Here is a 12246-nt window from a genome sequence, read left to right on the forward strand (position 1 = left end):
GAAAGTAACCAAAGAGGAAAACTAATCAGGTTTAGTAACATAAATAAACAAATATGACTGGAGGAACAAACCTAATCTCAATAATAACCCTAAATGTTAATGGCTTAAACTCACCAATTAAGAGACACAGGCTAGTCGATTGGATCACAAAACAAGATCCAACAATATGTTGCCTACAGGAGACGCATTTGATAGGAAAAGATATACATAGACTGAAGGTGAAAGGCTGGGAAAAATCATTCCACTCATATGGACTGCGGAAACAAGCAGGAGTGTCCATACTCATATCAAACAAAATAGATTTCAAGCCAAAATTAATCAAAAAGGATAAAGAGGGACACTGCATACTGCTCAAGGGAACCATACACCAACAAGACATAACAATCATAAATATATATGCCCCAAACAATGGTGCACCTACGTTCATCAAGCAAACTCTTCTCAAGTACAAGAGTCTAATAGACCACCATACAATAATCATGGGAGACTTCAACACACCTCTCTCACCACTGGACAGATCTTCCAAACAAAAGTTAAATAAGGAAACTATAGAACTCAACAACACAATTAACAACCTAGACTTAATTGACATATGTAGAATATACCACCCAACATCAAGTAGTTACACATTTTTCTCAGCAGCACATGGATCCTTCACAAAAATAGATCATATATTATGTCACAGGGCAACTCTTAGACAATATAAAGGAGTAGAAATAATACCATGCATCCTATCTGATCACAATGGAATGAAACTGAAAATCAACGATAAAAGAAGGAAGGAAAAATCATGCACCACGTGGAGAATGAACAATAGGTTACTGAATGACCAATGGGTCATAGAAGACATCAAGGAGGAAATTAAAAAATTCTTAGAGATAAATGAAAACACTGACACAACATATCGGAATCTATGGGACACATTGAAAGCAGTTTTAAGAGGAAAATTCATTGCTTGGAGTTCATTCCTTAAAAAAAGAAAAAAACCAACAAATAAATGATCTCATACTTCATCTCAAAATCCTAGAAAAAGAAGAGCAAAATAACAGCAAAAGAAGTAGAAGGCAAGAAATAATTAAAATCAGAGCTGAAATTAATGAAATCGAAACAAAAGAAACAATTGAAAAAATTGACAAAACCAAAAGTTGGTTCTTTGAAAAAATAAATAAAATTGACAGACCCTTAGCCATGCTAACGAAGAGAAGAAGAGAGAGAACCCAAATTACTAGCATACGGGATGAAAAAGGCAATATCACAACAGACACTTCAGAAATACAGAAGATAATCAGAAATTACTTTGAATCCTTATACTCCAATAAAATAGAAGATAGTGAAGGCATCGATAAATTTCTTAAGTCATATGATCTGCCCAGATTGAGTCAGGAAGATATAGACAACCTAAACAGACCAATAACAATAGAGGAAATAGAAGAAACCATCAAAAGACTACCAACTAAGAAAAGCCCAGGACCGGATGGGTATACAGCAGAATTTTACAAAACCTTTAAAGAGGAACTAACACCAATACTTTTCAAGTTATTTCAGGAAATAGAAAAAGAGGGAGAACTTCCAAATACATTCTACGAGGCCAACATCACCCTGATTCCTAAACCAGACAAAGACACTTCAAAGAAAGAAAACTACAGGCCAATATCTCTAATGAACCTAGATGCAAAAATCCTCAATAAAATTCTGGCGAATCGGATTCAAAAACATATCAAAAAAATTATACACCATGATCAAGTGGGATTCATCCCTGGGATGCAAAGCTGGTTCAATATACGGAAATCAATAAATGTTATTCACCACATCAATAGACTTAAAAATAAGAACCATATGATCATCTCCATAGATGCAGAAAAGGCATTCGACAAAGTACAGCATCCCTTTATGTTCAAAACTCTAGAAAAATTAGGGATAACAGGATCATTCCTCAACATTGTTAAAGCAATCTATGATAAGCCACAGGCCAGCATCATTCTGAATGGAGAAAAATTGAAGGCATTCCCTCTAAGATCTGGTACAAGGCAGGGATGCCCTCTCTCACCACTTCTGTTCAACATAGTCCTCGAAACACTGGCCAGAGCAATTAGACAGACGAAAGAAATTAAAGGCATAAAAATAGGAAAAGAAGAACTTAAATTATCACTATTTGCAGACGATATGATTCTATACCTAACAGACCCAAAAGGGTCTACAAAGAAACTATTAGAGTTAATAAATGAATTCAGCAAAGTGGCGGGATATAAAATCAACACGCATAAATCAAATGCATTCCTGTATATCAGCGACAAATCCTCTGAAACAGAAATGAGGACAACTACTCCATTCACAATATCCCCCCAAAAAATAAAATACCTGGGAATCAATCTAACAAAAGAGGTGAAAGACCTATACAATGAAAACTACAGAACCCTAAAAAGAGACATAGAAGAAGACCTCAGAAGATGGAAAAATATACCCTGCTCATGGATAGGCAGACCTAACATCATCAAAATGGCGATATTACCAAAAGTTCTCTATAAGTTCAATGCTATCCCAATCAAAATCCCAACAGCATTTCTTGTAGAAATAGATAAAACAATCAGGAAATTCATATGGAATAATAAAAGACCCAGAATAGCAAAAACAATGCTAAGCAGGAAGTGTGAATCAGGAGGTATAGCGATACCAGACTTCAAACTATACTACAGAGCAATAGTAACAAAAACAGCATGGTACTGGTACCAAAACAGGCGAGTGGACCAATGGTACAGAATAGAAGACACAGTAACCAATCCGCAAAACTACAACTATCTTATATTTGATAAAGGGGCTAAAAGCATGCAATGGAGGAAGGATAGCATCTTCAACAAATGGTGCTGGGAAAACTGGAAATCCATTTGCATCAAAATGAAACTGAATCCCTTTCTCTCGCCATGCACAAAAGTTAACTCAAAATGGATCAAGGAGCTCGATATTAAATCAGAGACACGGCGTCTGATAGAAGAAAAAGTCGGCTATGATCTACATACTGTGGGGTCAGGCCCCAAATTCCTCAATAGGACACCCATAGCGCAAGAGTTAACAACCAGAATCAACAAATGGGACTTACTCAAACTAAGAAGTTTTCTCTCAACAAAAGAAACAATAAGAGAGATAAACAGGGAGCCTACATCCTGGGAACAAATCTTTACCCCACACACTTCAGATAGAGCCCTAATATCCAGAGTATACAAAGAACTCAAAAAATTAGATAATAAGATAACAAATAACCCAATCAACAAATGGGCCAAGGACCTGAACAGACACTTCTCAGAGGAGGACATACAATCAATCAACAAGTACATGAAAAAATGCTCAACATCGCTAGCAGTCAGAGAAATGCAAATCAAAACCACCCTAAGATACCATCTCACTCCAGTAAGATTGGCAGCCATTAAGAAATCCAACAACAACAAGTGCTGGCGAGGATGCGGGGAAATGGGTACACTTGTTCATTGTTGGTGGGACTGCAAAATGGTGCAGCCAATTTGGAAAGCAGTATGGAGATTTCTTGGAAAGTTGGGAATGGAACCACCATTTGACCCAGCTATTCCCCTCCTCGGTCTATTCCCTAAAGACCTAACAAGAGCATGCTACAGGGACACTGCTATATCGATGTTCATAGCAGCACAATTCACAATAGCAAGATTGTGGAACCAACCTAGAAGCCCTTCAATAGATGAATGGATTAAAAATGTGGCATTTATACACAATGGAGTATTACTCTGCAATAAGAAATGACAAAATCATAGAATTTGGAGGGAAATGGATGGCATTAGAGCAGATTATGCTAAGTGAAGCTAGCCAATCCTTAAAAAACAAATGTCAAATGTCTTCTTTGATATAAGGGGAGTAACCAAGGACAGGGTAGAGACGAAGAGCTGGAGAAGAAGAATAACATTAAACAGGGATGATAGGCGGGAGGGAAAGTGAGAGTTAAGGGAAATTGCATGGAATTGGAAAGTGAGCCTCAGGGTTATACACAATTACATATAAGAGGAAAGGAGGAGTAGGAGAAAAATTATATAAGTGGAAGAAACGATTTATAGTAGAGGGGATGGAGAGAGAGAAGGGGAGGGGAGGGGAGGGGAGGGGTGAGGGGACAGTGGAGAATGGGATAGACAGCAGAATACATCAGTCACTAGAAAGGCAATTTGTAAATCAATGGAAATGTAACTGATGTGACACAGCAATCTGTATACGGGGTAAAAATGGGAGTTCATAACCCACTTGAATCAATCTGTGAAATATGGTATAATAAGAACTATGTAATGTTTTGAACAACCAACAATAAAATAATTAAAAAAAATAATAAAAAATAAATAAAGAATAATAATTAGTGATATAAACATAGGAAGGCAGAAATAAGTACACTAATCAGGAAAAATATTTAATTAATTATGAATGAATCTTATAAAATGGCAGAAATAATATATAAATTCTTAACTTATGTATACATAAATTATATAACAATTATCACAAAAAGGGCAGGGAATGAGTCAATAGAGCTAAAATGTTGTGAGGTTCTCACATTGTTAAAGTGATAAACATACTATTTTAAATAGACTTTAGTGAGTGAAGAGTTTATGTTGTAATATCTACTTTAGCTTTTGCAACGTGATGAAAGGCTGGATAACAAAAAGCTACATAGGGCAAAATGCAATAATAATAGTGATTATATCTATTTTATTAGTAAAAAAAAAGAATAAGAAAAAAAGATATGACTAAATTAAACAAATAGGAACAAAAAGAACTTGGAAAAATTTCTTCAGTAATTAGATCAATATAAGATGACTAAAGGACTAATTGAAATAAAATAATTACTCTTAATTACAAAAATTGAGAAGACAAATGATTAGAAATACAAGAAATAGTTGGTGTGGCTATTGTAGACAAGAGAAATTTTTTTACGTGCTCCAAGTTTATTCATTTTTTGTTAATAACTCATTATCTTCTAATTCATCAGAGATTCACCACATATACAAAAGTCCCAGTAATACCTGTTTATATTCCTTATACAACATCATAAGGAGGAAAATAAACCTCGTTATTTTTCCCTCTTTTTGTTACTGAAGAATTATTTTAACAAAGATGCACCATTTTTCATTTATCTTTCTCAAATGATGATATGATAGACAAACTGATACTCAGCAAAATTTTAAGGAAATAAATAAGGCATGAGGTAGTTTCCATCATGATTAAAGTTGATTCAACTTCTGCTCTATTTAGCAATCATTATTCTCCGTTGGGTCCAGGGTCTATGCAGCTCATCTATGAAATAAGAGTGTGTGTTTTAAAGTTTTTTTTCATTTGCTGTTTTTAAATTTTTTTAAGTCTTTTTTTGTTATACATGACAGTAGAATGTATTTTGACATATTATATACATATGGAGTATAACTTCCCATTCTCGTGGTTGTACATCGTTTGGAGTTACACTGGTTGTGTATTCTTATATGAACATAGGAAAGTAACAGACACCACAAGTTTTAATACAAAAAAATTAGGAGAAATAAAAAGCAACAGTTTGTATATGACACTATCAATTCCACACAAATATAAAATACCTAAACTTATCAGTGTCTAATATTACAAACTCACATATTCTTGAGCAAAGAAGAAAATGATGAGACTAGAAGGGAAAAATTGACAAGTTGGTAGTCAAATCATAGATGGATATTTTAGTATATCTTCTCAGTAACTGACAAACAAGGGGTTAGAAAAATCAAATTAATATAGAAGATCTGAGAAGATAAGCAACTAAACCTAATTGATGTTCACAGAAAACAACACCCAACGGCTTTTAGTAGTTTGTATTATTTTTCAAATAATGTAAAATGTTTACAAAATAAACAAAAGGAGAGTATTAGGAACCACATTTTGCCAATGAACTTGAAAACTCAGAATGTAGATTAGATGAGATTCATGTTACATGTACTACAACTGATGTAAGAAATGCAAGGTGATAGTAGCTTTGCATTTATATTGAAATTGTATTGACTACTTGATACAATAACCTCCATGAACTTGTATGCATACTTGTGTGCAAAGTTATTCAGGGACAATAAACTGTGGCCAAGCAAGGCTATCCCAGTAATTCAAAGTTGGTTAACAAGATTATCAATTTAAGATACTACAAAGCAAAATTATTGAGAAAAAATATCACCATGGTTAACTAGATCAAGATAAGTATTTGTCCCAATTCAAGAACGGTTCAAGATAAAAACACACAGAAAGCTAAGATTATAAAGGGGTATCTTTAACTCATAAACCCTATGTACTATATCAAATTTCATTATTAGAAAAATATTAAAATCTTTCTCCCTAAGAATAAAAACAAAACAAAGGTGTCAACTGATGTCTCTTCATCCAACCTCATAACACAGGTCTGGGAATAAAACATACATATTAGAGAGATATAACATGATCATGCTTTGAGAGAACCAATATTTTTTTTTAAGAGAGAGAGAGAAAATTTTAATATTTATTTTAAAATTTTTGTTGAACACAACATCTTTATTTTGTTTTTATGTGGTGCTGAGGATCGAACCCAGCACCCTGCGCATGCCAGGCGAGCATGCTACTGCTTGAGCCACATCCCCAGCCCAAACCAATATTTTTGATATGCCATTTTCTCACAAATTTATCTGTAGATTGTCACCACTATGAACATTTCAACAGACTTAAAGCAGAGATGATTGACAATAATAGCAACTAGTGATGCAAAATTATTTTTTTAAATGGAAAAAAAAGAAGATAAACGTTTCCAAATGATAAGCTAGGATGAAAGGGAAGACATCAAATATCAAATATTTAACAAAATATTTCAAGCTTTGCCAAACAATAGTTCAAATTAGATATAATGAAGAAATTCATTGAAAACAACTTATCATATATAATGCAAAAATAAATTAGAAAAGAATTATTTAAAATGGAATAGAAATTGAAAGCATAATCAAAAGTTTTCTAATGATTTCACTGGTAACTCTGAAATTTTAAAACTAACTACTATAAATCTCATCAAAGTCAAAAAAAAATAGTGGAGGAGAGAACACTTTTCATCACATTCATAAGACCATCCTATTGTGGATACATAGAACTTATTTTTTTTTTAATTTTTTATTGATTATTTAAAGCATTACATAGCTCATGATATATCATCTTTCATACATTAGACTCAAATTGTGTTTTGAACTCCCATTTTCACCCCAAATATAGATTGCAGAATCACATCTGTTACATATTCACATTTTTACATAATGCCATATTAGTGTCTGTTGTATTCTGCTACCTTTCCTAACCCCTACTATCCCCCCTCCCCTCCCCTCCCCTCCCATCTTCCCTCTCTATCTCCCCTGCTGTTGTTCAATTCTCTCCCTTTTTTTTCCCTCCCCCTTGCCCCTCATAGCCTCTTATAATTTTATGTATCCTTGAAGGTCTCCTACCATTTCCATATGCTTTCCCTTCTCTCTCCGTTTCTCTCCCCCCATTCGTCTTTGTTTACTGTAGTCTTTTCCACATGCTCTTCCTTCCTGTTCTGTTCTTAGTTGTTCTCTTTATATCAAAGCAGACATTTGGCATTTGTTTTTTAGGGCTTGGCTAGCTTCACTTAGCATAATCTGCTCTAATGCCATCCATTTCCCTGCAAATTCTATGATTTTGTCATTTCTTAGTGCTGCATAATATTCCATTGTGTATAGATGCCACATTTTCTTTATCCATTCATCTATTGAAGGGCATCTAGGTTGGTTCCACAGTCTAGCTATTGTGAATTGTGCCGCTATAATCATTGATGCAGCCGTATCCCTATAGTGCGCTCTTTTAAGGTCCTCAGGGAGATACATAGAACTTATAATTACATGGAAACAAAAAATTAAATAACAAATGTGTCATAAATGCAGAAGAAATTTTTTTCAAGAAACTATTTTAAAAATAAGATAAAGTAACACATAAAATTATTATATCTAATGACACTGTCAACTTTATTTCAAAAATTGATAAAGAAGCTGGTAAAAATTTGGAAAATCAGCTAATCTATTTATCATATTAAATGAATAAGATAAGTATAATATGATAATTTCAATAAAGACAGAAAGTTAATTAAAATTAAAACACCCACTGCTAATTCCAACAAGTAAGTAAGCAAGCCAATGAGCAAAAAAACCCTTAAAACTGGGAACAGAAATGTTTTCCCATAACTTCATTAATGGCAATTTAAAACCCCACATCTGGCACATATTTATTGGTAATATAACGAATGCTTTCCTTCTACCTTCATGGACTGTCAAGGAAGCCCTTACACCACTTTCTGTTTGATGCTCTACTGAAGATTCTACACAGGGTATAAGATAAATTAAAGGCATAATGATCATGAAGTATCTAAAAATATCTTTATTTTCATATGACTATATACATATATATATAAAATACTGAAAAACTGTTAGAATTAATAAATGATCTAAGCAAGTTAACAATACAGAAGGTCTACATTTAGCAATTATATTTTGAGTCAATGTGTGAATGATTGGATATATAAAAGTATTCTTCTTAATAGCATTATAAAATGTAAAATATGTTGTAATAAATTAACAAAATTTATATTGTGAAACTTCAAAGCACTACTGAGATGAATTATGAAAACTTATGTAGTGATAAATATCTTTATAGATTTAAACTTTCAATATTCTTCAGACATTTTATCATCAGAGTTTATTTCCAGATTCAGTGCAACTCAAAATAAAATTCTAGGAAGCATCTTTAGAATGTTACAAGTTGATCACACAGAAATGAAAGTACTGAAAATAGCACAAATGAACTTGAAAAGGTTGAATAAAATTGGAGGATTTAGACTACTATAAATAAAGGCCTTTATAAAGGAACAATAATGAAAAGTACAATATTGGTGTGAAAAAGATAAATGGATCAAAGTAGTCACACAAATGTCCTCAAATAGACCCATATAAATTTAGTCAATTATTTATTGCATTTAGGTGAAGACCATTCAATGAAACAAAGGAAATCTTTTCAACGAATATCATTGATAATTTGATGTTCACATGAAAAAAAAATGTAAACTTCACTATCTTACCTCATGCAAAAAATCAATATTATATCCATCTATCATGGAATGAAATTAAATCAGGTTAGACATATATGAAAACAAATGTTAAAATGTTAAAATATTTATTGTTATTTTTAAAATATCACAGATCGCAACTTGGAAAACTTCAATCTGAATGTAAGAAACTCACATTAAACTATTCAGTAGTAGTTATTAATAAGCAATGGACTGTGAACTAATAACATAGTGGTTTATTTAAATTGCCTTTAATGAAGTAACTTGTAGAACAAGAATAGATATGCTAAGTCTGAATAAATGTATAAAAACAAGGGAGTCATCTAAGAAATTCATCAAGACGGAAAGATCAATGGCCCTAAATCCTGACAGGGTCTTCTTATGTCATTATAAAGTTAGGATCTATGACCATAGCTTTCTCAGTATATCATAGAAGGAAATTTTCTTTAGTTACACAGGTGCATTAAACTTAAGTCTGTGTTGTCATTGAACCCAGCACCAGCATTAACGAAGAATTGACCTGTAGATGAAGCCTTCTTGAATAGGATGGTCACCAAGATAATTCAGGGAAAGATCATGTAGGGTCAAAAACTGCCCCACTCCAAATGTGAAGGTGTTTAACACCTGATTGGTGAAGAATGCAGAAGGTGGACCACTGTTTTTATTTTATTTTACTTTTTTTTTTTTACTTATATCTGACAGCGGAATGCATTACAACTATTATTACACATATAGAGCACAATTTTTCATATTTTTGGTTGCTACCTGTCATTATCATCCATCATGCCCATCTCAAATCAAAGACGCCAGGATCTCTGCATGTAGTTATAGCCCCACTTTCTGCAGAGAAAAGATGTAGGTTGTGGCTAATGTTCCCATGACCAAGTGCACCAGGCTTGTCTATTTATAATTTGCCACTCATTTCTCTGCCCTTGATTTTCTTCTTGATGACACTCATCTCTCATCAAAGCCATCTATAGGATCTACCTGTAGGCAGAACATATATTATTATATCAGGATTTAGAAGCTGGTTCTCTGAGTCCTACATCTCTTGAGCTTTTCACAGTTTTTGGATTGTTTTCTTTTGTCTTGTGTATTTATCAGTGGTCATGGAAAATTGATTTTTTTAAACAAGATTTTTAAAAATATGTTTCTGTTTATTTACTTATATGTGGTGCTGAGGATCGAACCAAGGGCCGCACACATACTAGACAAGCACTCTACGGCTGAGCCACAACCCCAGCCTGAAAAATTGATTTTTAAACAAACCTTAATAACTTTCTTCCTTTCAACTAAAGGGAAAAAATATATCTGGCCACATGAGGACAAAGAAGATGGAGAAATGCTGGAGCCACAGATGATGTAAGGATGGGAGGGGAATAATGGACAGCAGAAGACACCCTGGAGAATGTCTGGGACAAAGCCACTGGCCTGGGGAAAAAGATAGAGAGGGAAAGTCAGGATGAGACTAGGGACAGAAAACTTTGAGGTTTCTACACTGTTTGGCTAAGATATTCCTCAACAAGGGTTGTATCTCTGATGCCTTTCTGGCATGATCACTCCAGCCAGGAATTACTTGCCTCCCTGATTCCCACACCTACACATTTGGGAATAAGAGTCTTTGGCAAATTCAATTTACTAGGCCTCAATCTAGTGCCATATTTAGACTTTGAGTTTTTTAAATAAATTTTAATGTCTATATTTAAGTGGTTATTGTAGTGAATTAGGGCTACCCATCATTCTCACTGCCATAAGAGAAGCTATGATCTACTCATTCAACAAATGTTTCACACAGCACAAGGTTACTGACTGCAGTCCTCAGTGTTCACATTAGATCTTTCCTACTTGTTCATCCCTATTTGCAACTGGGGATCTTTTGACCTATGCCTCCACATTTCCACCTCCTACCTTGATCCTAATAATCATGATTTTATTTTCAATATCTGTATTTTGACTTTTTAATAAAAGATTCCACATATAAGTGAGATCATGCAGTGTCCTTTTTTCTGCTTCTGGATTATTTCACTTAGCATATGTCCTCCAAGTCCATTCATGTTTTAGCAAATGGCAGGATCTCCATTCTTAAGACTGAAAATACACACACACATAAACAGACACCACTTTCTTTATCTGTTCATCTTTCTATTCAGCTTAAACTGTACCTTCTCTCTCTCTCTAAGCTCCTCCAGACCTTGCAAATATTCACTATTCCCAGAATCCCTAAGATCAATCAGCCTTATCTCTTGGGAGCTCAGGGCAATCTCCAGAGTCAATGTCACACATAATAGTAATGGTGCCTTTATGTATCAGGGGAGAATCAATTCTGGGCACCCTGGGAGTCTTTGCTTTGGTTATTTAGTGGACCACAACTTGGATGCTGGGGGCAGGAAAGTAAGGAGATGCAGGGTCATGAGTTTGGTCTCCACAACCAACGTAATATTTGCTAAAACACACATGCACACATATGTACATGCTCACCCAAGCACATTTTCAACAGGTGTCTTGGAAAAGCTGCCCACTCTCTCACTACCTCACTTTCAGGTAAGTAGTTCCAGGTAAGGGTAGACTTCAAGTTCACATTCCCATTGCCTGCTCCTTGAGCTCAGCTATTGTGTACCTCATTCTTCATCACCAATACAAAATCTTCATCAAAAATATCCCCACTACCTCTGATCCTATATTTACTAAAAATGTGTATTTTTAAATGTTTGAATACAGGATTCAACATAACTTTGAAGTTATATTAATTTTAAAAATTTGTTGCTAAGTTTCATCTTTTACTTACTGAAAGGGGGAATTTTATTGATTTAGTTTCATGTTTCTGTTCATTTTTGTTTTTCATAGATTAAGCTCTATTCTTGGTAGAAATAGATTAGATTCTTCATTTATTCACATACACTTAATAACCAAATTTTATTAACATATAATTAATCAGTCTAGCCTTAACAAAACATTGATCATAAAACATTCTCTTAGATACTGATGCTGTTGTACTACATTATAATTGCTGTAATATTTCAGTATAGTCTTATATTGCATGACATACACTGTCAAAATTTCAGAATCATTTTTGAGTATCTTAACATTCTAATCCTTGTTTTCCACTTTGAAGCTCTTGCTTTTATAATACTGAAGTTCAGGCAGTGTCT

Source organism: Spermophilus citellus, assembly GCF_964194105.1.
Source record: "Spermophilus citellus genome assembly, chromosome: 2".
Lineage (NCBI taxonomy): Eukaryota > Metazoa > Chordata > Mammalia > Rodentia > Sciuridae > Spermophilus > Spermophilus citellus.